The following is a 12290-nucleotide window of genomic DNA, read 5'->3' on the forward strand; positions in this document are numbered from 1 at the left end:
GAGAAATAAAGAAAAGATTAAAAAAAATAAAGGACAGACAGAGCTAAGAAAGAAAAAAATCAACAAAAATGAGAAAAAATTAAGGTAAATAAAGAATGACAAAGGCCTGGATTTATCAAAATGCACTAAATATCGCATGTGATAGGAAAAGGGGCGTGTTTTATGGTAATAGGCTGTTTATTGCAAAGTGTTCTTAGTGCTTCGCATAGGTATTAGCGCAAACTGCAATAACTTTTTCACACTTTGCGATAAGTGCCAGAATTGTTGTATTGGAAAATGCCTTAATGCATGCGAAAACGCCATATAGCACTTTGATAAATGACCCCCAAAGAAAGGAGATAAAAAGGCAAGACAGAGAGGCACAGAAATCAGGCAGTAGTTGGCTTTCATCCCATCTGAGTGTTATTGAAGGGGGCAATGGAGGGGCTGTGATCCAGGCCTGCAGCACACTGAATGCTCCTGAATGATTACCACCTGACTCCTCCAATTTGTTCCAGAGTCACCAGTTGTACTTTGAAGCCAGCACATTTGGCATCAATGGGTAGCTTCTATCTGCCTCTTGTTCTGAGTATTGCAATGAACAGGGAAATGCAGGAGACTGCTAGCTATGGCCCCCACCTTTCTTCTACATGATACTGAGAGAAATGCCGGATCTGTTTTAGTCTTTTAATGACTGGAATAATGGCTACAACTTCTGTGGACTGTGCATTGTTCCACACAGAAAGTAATAACAATCTCCCTTTATCCTTTTATTGCAGGTCATTATTTACTTATTTCAGATGAACCCAGTATGTACAGCCATGTCTGAAATGCTCTCACAAGTTACCGAAAATTAGGATCTGACTGGCTCAAGCATTGTCTGTATGATGTCCAACCTGTCAAAGGCTGCTAACATCTCATCAGTGGTAAAAGGCTCTTTTTTCAAACTACATCTATTAAAAAAATTAAAACCTCTTCTATACCCCAAAGACTTCCTCTCTGTATTACAAACCTTAATTTTAACAGGCTTGGATTACTGTAATTCACTCTATTTAGGTCTCCCGGACTCTGCTCTACGTCCTCTCCAATTAATTCAGAATGCTGCTGCTCATCTTCTCACTAATACAAACCATAGAGATCACATTACCCCTGTCTTTTAACTGCTTCACTGGCTTCCAATATGCCAGTGTATCCAATATAAAGTATTATCAATAATTCACAACCTAATACACTATCCTTCGGTAGTTTGGCTATGCTCCGCATTATGGGCCGGATTTTAAAAGGGTTACGCGCATAAGGTACGCGCGTAACCCTTTTAAAACCCCACTGTGCATAGGCTCGGCGGCACGCGCAAGCCTCGGGACGCACGTAAGTCCCGGGGCTTGCCTGGGGGGGGCGTGTCGGGGGCGTGTCAGGAGTGACACGGCGTTTTCGGGTCATGTCCGGGGGCATGTTTCCGGCTCGGGGGCATTTCGGGGGCGTGGCTGAGTGCCCCGACACAGCGGCCTGTGTCGGGGCCTGCCGCGCCGGCGCGCGTAAGTTACTACTGCTCGGAGGCAGTAGTAACTTTTAAGATAAAGGTAGGGAGGGGGTTTAGATAGGGCCGGGGGGGTGGGTTAGGTAGGGGAAGGGAGAGGAAGGTGCGGGGGGGGGGGGGGGGAATGGAAAGTTCCCTTGGAGGGAATGGGCAGCACGTGCAGGGCTCGGCGTGCGCAAGGTGCACAAATGTGCACCCCCTTGCGCGTGCCGACCCCAGATTTTATAAGATACATGCGGATACGCGCGTATCTTATAAAATCCCCCGTACTTTTGTTCGCGCCTGGGGGTAGATTTTATAAACTTACGCGCGCGAGTACTTTTGTTCGCGCACCAGGCGCGGATTTATAAGTTACGCGCGTAGCAGGTCCCATATTATGGAATTTAATACCAAACTCAATCCAGCTTCTATCAAATGCAAAAGAATTAAAAAAGGCTGTAAAAATATACTTATGTTCAACTGCATTTACCAACCCCCAAGCTTGAAGACTTTTCTTTCTATACTTTTATGTAGTATGAGGTTATAATCTGTTATTTCTAAACTTTTATCTTTTATTCCTACTTTTGAATTTTAATATTTTAACATATTGTTTTATATTTTTGCTTACTTACGATTGTGTACGTTATTAATGTAAACCACTTAGACCTACCAAACTTTTATAGGCAGTATAGAAAAGATTTTAAATAAATAAATAAATAAATGTCATTTGTAACATCACAGTTAATAGGGATCAATCACTTCCAATGAGCATGAGGTTACCAAGATGGCTGCCTCCACAGAAGTCAAGGAAGCAGATAAAAGAAATTTAAAAAATTCATGATTTCCTAGTAAAATAATTAATTGCTAGAAAGTGAGTGTAGTATTTGTCATGTGTATTTTTTTTTAATCTTGTGTCTTGCCATCAAGGTTAAGGCTTTCTTTTCCTTTAAATATTTGCCAGCATTCTGGATTCTCTACAGGCTGGAATCTATGTTTTTTACTGGCACAGTGTCAAAATAATCTAAAAATATTGCAGTACATGAGTGTAAGCTAATGTCATATTAAATTGTTCTTTTTCCTGCCTGGCTACGGTAAATTAAATTACAAAGGAGATAGCCCTTGGTAAATTTCTTTTGAACTCAGTGAATGCCCAATGGTGAAGCAGTTCCTTGAAATTTCTTTTTTCAGTTCGAGAGGAATGTAAATGCAAAATGTTCCTGTGAAAGTCAAAAGAAGGGTCTTTAATAGCCCCTTTGGCTAAAAGCCAGTGCTTTATTATTTTCTAGACTTTACTGACACCAAGTGAACATTACTGGAAAGGAAGGACACTAGAATTTATTATAATTATCTTTCCATGAAAATACAATTTAGATATGAACTGATGAATTGTAGACTTATGCATCAGAGCTTAGATGGGTGATACCTACCTGGAGCCAATGAGGAGCAAGGGTTTGAATACTAATGAACCTTTTTATTTAAGTATAAAAGCTAACAAATCTTTTGTTTAAAGCAGAGAGAGAGAGAGAGAGACAGGGATGGAATCATGAAGTGAAACCTAATTGCAGCCTCCAGCTAGATTCTCAGAACAAAGGAAAGCAGTTTCAGATAGCAGGAAATTTTCTTGTAATCATTATCTGAAGAAATGTATTAATCCTGCAGTGCTGAAACACATTATATAACTGTTTATTTTGTAGAGAAGGAAAGGGAAGTGATTTGTAGATATTCCCTGACTTTTATTTCAAGCTAGAAGAGCAATATTATGAATAGTTGCTTACACACAATTAGCATTAGGCTAACTATACTGGAGAGAGTTCTCAGATGATTACTGTGTTTATTCAGAATAGAAAGGGAATTTGTATTATTTAGTTAGTTGGGCAGACTAGATAGAAAATATGGTCTTTTTCTGCCATCATGTTTCTGTATTTCTATGTTTCTGTTTTGGAGAAGATTCCTGGATCCAGGCAGTGCTAGAAATATACTCAATAGCTGAACTGCTTCATCAACCATCTGGTGGCAGAGAAGTTCATCAAAGTATTATACAATCATGTGAGATTAAACTGAGAACTTCTGGCCAGAATTTAGGTGAGAATTTTGAAATTTTTCTTGAACTGAATTGAAATATTGGGTAGGGAAGTGGTTTTCTATTATAACTAACAAAAACTAATGTTCTTAGGGGCAGATTTTCAAAGGGGTACGCACATAAGATACGCGCGTAACCCCCGAAAAGCTGCCCCTTCCACCCCTTGCGCGTGCTGAGCCAGCCCCGGGACGCGCGTAAGTCCCGGGGCTTTCCTGGGGGGGCGTGTCGGGGGGCGTGTCGCGGCTGGCGCATCATCGGGGGGGCATTCTGGGTCGGGGCCGCAGGTGTGGTTCCGGCCCGGGGCATTCCGGGTGCGTGGCTGAGGCCTCTAAAACTGCTCCCGGGCCGGGGAATGGCGCGCCGGCAGCCGGCCCGCGCCCAAGTTACGCCTACCTCGGGTAGGCGTAACTTTTAAAATAAAGGTAGGGGGCGATTTAGTTAGGGCTGGGGGGTGGGTTAGGTAGGGGAAGGGAGGGAAAGGTGGGGGGGAACAAAAAAAAGTTCCCTCTTAGGCCGCTCCGATTTCGGAGCGGCCTCGGAGGGAACGGGCAGCACGCGCAGGGCTCGGCGCGCGCAAGGTGCACAAATGTTCACCCCCTTGCGCACTTGTTTGCGCAGGGTTGTGCGAACAAAAGTACGCCCGCGCACTTCATATAAAATCTACCCCTTAATGTTTTGGCGCTAATACATTTTTCTTTTACTATAATTACATGTGCTTCTGTTTCCAATAGTGTATAAGAATCCAAATGTGTTATGAAAATGTACATGCACTGATTTTGTTTGCATTACTTGCAATAGTAATACATTGAGAGTGAATTTTCTCAAGAGTTACTTGCGTAAAAGTAGCAATTTTCAAAAGCCCATTTACGCAAATAAAGTCCATTTATGCACATAAAACCCAGTTTTATGTGTGTAAATTACCCCTGTGCGCTTATTTTATTTTATGTTGTTTTTACTTTCTCCTCCAGCCTCTCCTCTCCACCTCTGAGAAAAACTTTAGTTGTGTGTCTGTATTACACATGCTCATTCTAAATCACACAGCTGAGAAGTGGTATTATTTATGTTGCCCCTCCCATAGATTTATTTATTTATTTATTTAAAAGATTTTGTATGACGCAAATTGGACATTGGCATGACCGTCTAAGCGCTTTACAAATAAAACATATATAATTAAAAGTAACGGTTCAGAAACAATACAACATACATCTTTAAAATTACATTTGTTAACGCTAAAAACACATAGCAGTTAGATTTGATAAAAGTTGTGTGAGGGTTATTATTAATATGCTAAAAGTATATCAAGTGATTTTATATGCTACGGTAAAATGATGTGTTTTTAAAGCTTTCTTAAATTCTTTGGTGTTTGCCATTAAGCGAATTGCCTCTGGGAGCGTGTTCCAGAGGATTGGTCCAGCAATTGAAAAAGCGCGTTTACGTGTCAATTCCAAGTGTGCTAATTTTACTGATGGAATTTCAAGAATGCATTTATCCATTGAGCGTAGGTACCTAGCTGGTCTGTAAATTCTTAAAAGTGTGCAAAGCCATACTGAATTGGTGTTATGGAATAAGTTACGGAATGTATTATTGTGCTAATTTTATAAGTAATGCGATAGGATATTGGCAACCAATGTAAGTGTTGAAAAACTGGGGTGATGTGATCTCTACGTGAAATATTGTATAATACTCGAGCAGTGGCATTTTGAACAAGTTGTAACGGGTGTGCAGTTGAAGTCAGTAAACCTAAATACAGAGCATTGCAGTAATCTAGACTTGTCAAAATTAAAGACTGGGTCACAGAATGGAAGTCAGAAGGTAAAAGTAATGGTTTCAATTTTTTTAACATATGGAGCTTAAAAAATAATTTTTTTACTAAAGCTGTATATTATTTGTCATAGAGAGTCTTGCATCTATGATAGTACCTAAGTTTTTTACTCGTGATTTTATAATTATGTCTTGTCCTTCAAAATTGAATGTAGCAGGAGGTTGAAATATAGAGTCAGGTACTACTGATAGAAATATTAATTCTGTTTTTGTGGTATTCAATTTTAATCTATTGTGAGAGAGACAAGTTTTTATCGCTGTTAAGTATAAAAAAGTTTTTTTCCAAGTGTCAGTGAAAGGGACAATGAATTGAATGTCATCTGCATATATTTTGAAAGTTAAGTTCAAGCCGATTAAGAGATGACACAATGGTAGTAAGTAGATGTTGAAGAGTAATGGTGAAAAGGAGGACCCTTGTGGGACACCAGATTTAGTAGTATACCAATCAGATTTTGATTTACCCACAGTGACTCTTTGTGAACACTCTGAAATGTAGAGTATGGAGGCAAAGAAGACACTTGAGGCAGCTTTCATCGCAGGCAGGAAGAGAAGGGAAGGGGTGAGCCCTCACGAGGCTCTTCCTTTTATTGTACATTCATACAAAGGCAGATGATGTGTCATTACATGATTGGCTACTTTCCCATAGCAACAGACGAGTCCCTACACTATTGGCTTTGGCTCAGGGGGTGTGCACGGATCATTTCATTGGCTGCTGAAATCTATACCTCCTGACTTTGTCCTGCCTCTGACTAGGGAACACCCAGCCCTACTTTCAGGCTATCAGGAATAATTATAAGCCAGAGAAATACATGAAGTCAGGTATCCTCTCCTTGGCAGAGACTTAAGCACAAGTGATGCTTTCATTCAGGCAAAGGTCAGGGAGAAGGGAAGTTAAGTGTTTAAACCCTGATGAAATGGCTTGCTGGCAAGTGCATATTTCCCACATCTCACCCTTTCTGTTTTTGTTTAGGTAGCTCAGTAAAGCTTTAGACCCTTACTGAAATCTGTTATGTCTTGGTATGGGCTGGAAATAGGGGAAGGGGGATTATGGAGAGAAGAAAGCTTATTCGACGTGGTGTGCCAGCTGCCGATGAGCTCCTGAATCTCCATATCACCCAGAGCTGGTGCAGGTGGTGTGCCAACGCTGCAGGGCTCAGGATTCCCTATTAGGCATCTTACAAGACATCTTTGTATCCGGGCTGAGAGCAAGGTTTCAATATGGATATGAGGTTGGGTATGCACTGAATACAGCATCACAGGCAAATAATTAAGATAATTACAGTAATTATAATAGAAATCACCCCTTTGAGACCAGAAATATCAGGGAGCCAGGACCATAGCCAGTCCCATGGAGAAGTTGGTATTCTGTCTGAAAGTGGTGCATCAGCAACCATGGTTTCTATCTGCTCTATGGTAGGTGTGAGGTTTGCTTTATAAACTGATATGTACACACAGCAATGAGATCCAATTAATGCACAAACACCACCCTTTAAGGCTAAAATGGTTTCTAAGGTATAGCTGTTCTGTAATGCTACTTCTCTAATCTGAGAAACTTCTGTTGTGAGTAGTTTTAATGCATGGACTGTCTGATTAAATAGGGCAGTAGTCCAGTTAGCTAGGATGTGTAAGTCTCTGTAATTCATATCTGTCCCCATTGGGTTATATAACTACAAAAGGTAATTCCTTCATCCCCTCTATACTTTCTGTACCTGCTTGGGTCTCCCACTGCACATCCTGAAATCTGCCAATTGCATACATATATGTGGTTTAATTATGTAAGTGTTCAGTGATTAATACAAAGGTTCGGTTACAATATGGATATTTCCCACCTGAATTCCCTTTCCCATCCCCTGTATCATAGTCCCAACAAAGAGCGGCAGTCTCTTGAATACAGCTACCAATGTGTAGTATGGTATTATTAACTGGAGAGTTAATGAAAACACCTCTCTGTAAAGGATAATTAGTCCATACTGTAAGGTTAAATGGTACAGCATGCATCAGTCATTCTCCGCGGGCTTGGGTTGGCATGTGTGCGCAGATCCAACAGTCTGTTCGATTCAACAGGTGTGAAAAGTTCTGTGCAGAGGATGTACATGTTGTACTGTCAGAGTCCTTGTTCTGAATTCACCATAGCTGGAGAAATAAGGCAAAGGATGAGGATGCAGAACACAATTGTTAATGAGTTGGCATTCAGGCAAGAAAAAGCGGCTAATAAGTTCTCTGGAGTTTTCTCAAGGCCTTGCTGTTCTAAGAGTTGTGCAGATTGGTTGGATAGGGCCTTGATCTGTCCCCAGGTCATGTGGCGCTGCTTTTTGCAAGGAGTCCGGTCTCTGTCCTTCTGAGGGCTGTGGAGGCTCAGGGAGAAGTTGGGGATCGGGTCCTGTAGACCTGGACACCTTTCCATCTTTCCACGGCTTGATACCTGTGGAAGCAAGCAGAGAAACATATCCTCGTCCCTTTGATAAGGGGACGGGACCGTACCAGACATTAAATATTCTATACAAAACTGATGGCTGTGGGTGACTAACCCTAGTCCCATAATGATTACTCATGGCTGTGGTCTTAAATTTGATATGTTTGGATGATTTAAACAATACTTTGTTCATGTTCAGCCAGTCCTTCTTAGGGGAAAATCCAGGGGCAATTATCCCTCCTTTTTGTTTTTGTTTTCAAGAGCTCTTAAGGGTATGATTGGCTCTCTCCACAATGGCTTGCCCTGTGGTGTTGTAGGGGATGCCAAATAAGTATTTAATGTTCAATTATTGACAAAATTCATGTAAAGGAATGGCTGCAGTAAATAGAGCCATTATCAGTTTTCCGAACAGAGGGTAACCCCATTATCAAGAAAGTTTTTATGCAGTGATCAATTTTCATTCAGTAAAATAGCAATAAGTGTAAATTAATCATTTAAAGGAAAAGTCATTTGCAGTAAGCAGAATCAAATGACAAGTATATTAGACATTACATTAAACCTATGTTACACAAGACTGACACATATTCATATTCATTCATCAAATATTCATTCATAGTCTTCTTGGCATCAAGACAGACAACAGATAACACATAATTTAAGCTAAAAATCTTATCAAAAAGTTATCAAAAACAAAATTAGATCAAGGATCAAAAGTCAAAAGGTGTTAGAAAAATGTTAAAATAAACTGCAAAGTGTTCACCTTCACATCTCCTCATGGCAGGAAGGCTGTAAATCTGGAAAATATCAAAAACTGGCATACAGCAAAAAATTACTAAGGTAAGGATTAAAGTGAGCTTCTTACTTTTTTAACCTTGAAGAAATCAATTCTATTATTCAATTTAATAAAATCAATTTGGATATGCAAGAAAAGGCTTGGGAGGGATTGCTTTAGATGTAGCAACCTCTGTCAGTAAAAATTAGAAGGTTCAGAATTCTGTAAAAATTTTGTGAAAAAGAAAATAAAACTGAAGTGTCCTTAAGACATGAGGACCGCAGATCTGAAAAATAAAAACTATTATACAACAGAATTATTAAAACAATAATATAATATAACTTGTAGAATAACATAGCGCCTCCTAGTGGAGACCCCATCATTACTTTATAGAATGCAACTATTGTTCCAGGTTGCAATCAATAATACTCTGAGCTTACTTTCAATGTGGAATATCAGAATAGAATTTCTTCTTATAATTATTAGAATAGGAAATTAAACACGCTGTTTGCTCTGCTCTGTCTGCTGCACGCTAAAGTGACTGTAACTACTATTAATCTGTCTGAGTTATAACATATATAAACTAGAGAGAAAAACTGCAGTACTAAGTCCAGTTTTTTTTCTTTTCAAAAGTTCTCCCTCCCTCCCCCATGAGTGGCAAGCAAGAGTTACAGTAAAGGGGGGGAGGAGCAGTGTTTCTCAAAAGAAAAGAACTGCACCCAAGGAGTTAATCCTTCAGTCAATAGGAACTTAAAGATAGCATTGTTTAACAATTGATAACATCGACCATAGACAATGGCTTGGCAAGGATTTGCTGATTCCTTGCAGACAGATACTATTTTAATTTACTTTAGGGAGAATCACAGTAAAAATATAAGTTCTGTGTGCTGGCAATTCAAGCAATTGCTTATAAACTTAAATCTCAGAGAAATGGAGTCATTTTAAATGTGAGCCAAATAAACTTTGCAAAAGGGAAACTTTCACATGTAATTTACACAGAATATTATTCAAATTTCAGTACAGTTTTAACATAAGGCTATGCATTCACTTTGTGGGGGAAAATACTCTCAAAGTATGCAGATTTTTTGTAACTGAATTCAAAGACTAATAGAAACCATTTTTTTTCCAATTCAGTACTGTTTGTTAAGAGAAACCATTTTTTTTTTTCATAGTGATATTTTCTTTGCTTGTAACGCGGGAGTCTAATTAAATCCTTTTTTTCATATTGATATTTTCTTTGCTTGTAACGCAGGAGTGCAGCTGCTTGGCCCAAGGTCTTATACGCTGATTTCTTTGAAGACCTGGGGGCATAGCCACTGCTCATGGCACTCAACTCTATTGCTGCCACACCCAGCTCTTTAATCCCTTTTGTAATGGGAGAGGCTTGAATCCCTTTCAATAATTCCTCTCTTGTGAGATTTCCATGTTCTAGGTGAAATCCCATGCTGACCGCGGCACATAAATTGTTACCGGGAGCAGTGGTTTGAGATGGTAATTTACCTGGACAAATTGATGATGCAGAGTCAATGACTGTCTCAGGCAATGGCAAATGGGGGTACAGGGAGTGGTTGGTGGGGGAAGGGGGTTGCAGGCAAGATGGAGGAAGGCTAGTTTTTCTGACCTCAGTGTTTTCTATTTCCTGGGGCCTTTTCTCTGAGGTGGACGCAGAGGAAGCCACAGGAGCCATGTGAGTGTGTGTCCCCAGATGTTCTATTTCATTTTCTGTCCCCCTTTGTTCATGGTTCTTTTCTGTGATGGGGAAGGCTTGAAGTCCTTCTAATAATTCTTCTTCTGTAAAGTTTTCTTTCTGCTGAAATTCAATGCTAATCGCCCCACCCAGGCTAGGTTGTGGCTCTATTGTTCTCAAGGGTTGCTTTTCTAAAGAAGTGTGAATGGGCTTGCGTGCGGGTATGGAGAGCTGATACAAAGAATTTGCTGTCTCTGAGGAAGACTGAGCATAAGATGGGGGAAGGGTATTCTGATTGAGTCTGCCTGCTTCTAAAAGCACATGGTTTGAAACTGCTGTCTTGGAACTTTTTTTTTCTATGTGTTCGATGGCCTCTGTACATTTTTGCCAGATTAATCTTTGCTTTATGGGAGCTCTGGGAGCCATATGAAGACAATTGCCGATTGAAATCCATTCCTGGGTATTTAGAGTTCCCGCCTCCATTGAATACCAAGGGCAACGGCAAGCTATTTCACTTATTAATTTTTCTAAGTCCCCCAGGCTGACTTGCGCTATTTTTCTTCTGGTGATGAAATAATGATTATTGATGATTTGCTGCAGCTCCCTGGCATGTAGCCTCTGCTGTACAGTCAAATCATTGCCCATGCTCACGAGTGTGGGGAACAAACTTGCTGAGAAATACTTTAAAAATTACTAAGAAGTACTTTTTTTTTTTTTTTTTTTAAATATTACAATTGCAAATCTGTTGAACGGTACGTACCTTAAGCTATGACCAGCCGAAATAAGCATGGAGTTTATCATCACGTCGCGGGGATCACCAGATGTAGAGTATGGAGGCAAGGAACACACTTGAGGCAGCTTTCATCGCAGGCAGGAAGAGAAGGGAAGGGGTGAGCCCTCACGAGGCTCTTCCTTTTATTGTACATTCATACAAAGGCAGATGATGTGTCATTACATGATTGGCTACTTTCCCATAGCAACAGATGAGTCCCTACACTATTGGCTTTGGCTCAGGGGGTGTGCACGGATCATTTCATTGGCTGCTGAAATCTATACCTCCTGACTTTGTCCTGCCTCTGACTAGGGAACACCCAGCCCTACTTTCAGGCTATCAGGAATAATTATAAGCCAGAGAAATACATGAAGTCAGGTATCCTCTCCTTGGCAGAGACTTAAGCACAAGTGATGCTTTTATTCAGGCAAAGGTCAGGGAGAAGGGAAGTTAAGTGTTTAAACCCTGATGAAATGGCTTGCTGGCAAGCGCATATTTCCCACATGAAATAAAAGATCTGAACCATTTTTGAACAGTACCAGTAATTCCTATGTGTTCGAGATTGAGCAATTGACTGTTATTTGTAATTATTTGCAAGTATGGGTATTTATTTATAATGATTTATAATAATTTAATTCTTGTTCTCTGCTTTATCTATAAGTTCTAAGTTCTTACGAAGTTATCCCTGTTATTTGTACCCACTTGTTTGATGTAATTTCCAACTTTGGTTCTATGTAAACCGACGCGGTATGTACTAGTACATGAACATCAATATATAAAAGCCTTTAAATAAATAAATGATTTATGGTGTTGAAAGCCGCCGATATATCAAGGAGTACCATCATGTAGTCTGTATTTGAATCAAAACCTCTAATAATCGTGTCAAATAAAGAAATTAGTAAGGATTCTGTGCTGTGTCCTTTTCGGAAGCCATGTTGATTAACATGAAGTAAATTATTAGTCTTAAATGTGCTACTTGCTAACTTCTTGGAATGCCCCCTAGTCCTTCTATTATTCGAAAATGTAAAAAACCGAGTCACAACCAAGTCTCATCTCCCGGGCACAGTCTTTCTTAGCTAAAATGTGTGAATCAGATAAATGTCTAAAATGTGTGGTGGAAACAGGTACTTATTTTCACAGTTTGTGGGAGTGCAAATTGATTTATTGTTTTTGGGATGCGGTACTACTGGATTTGACATCCATGCTAAGCATATCTCTTACTAAAGCTACGCAATTATGCCTCTTGGGAC

This window comes from Rhinatrema bivittatum, chromosome 3 (assembly GCF_901001135.1).
Source record: "Rhinatrema bivittatum chromosome 3, aRhiBiv1.1, whole genome shotgun sequence".
Classification (NCBI taxonomy): Eukaryota; Metazoa; Chordata; class Amphibia; order Gymnophiona; family Rhinatrematidae; genus Rhinatrema; species Rhinatrema bivittatum.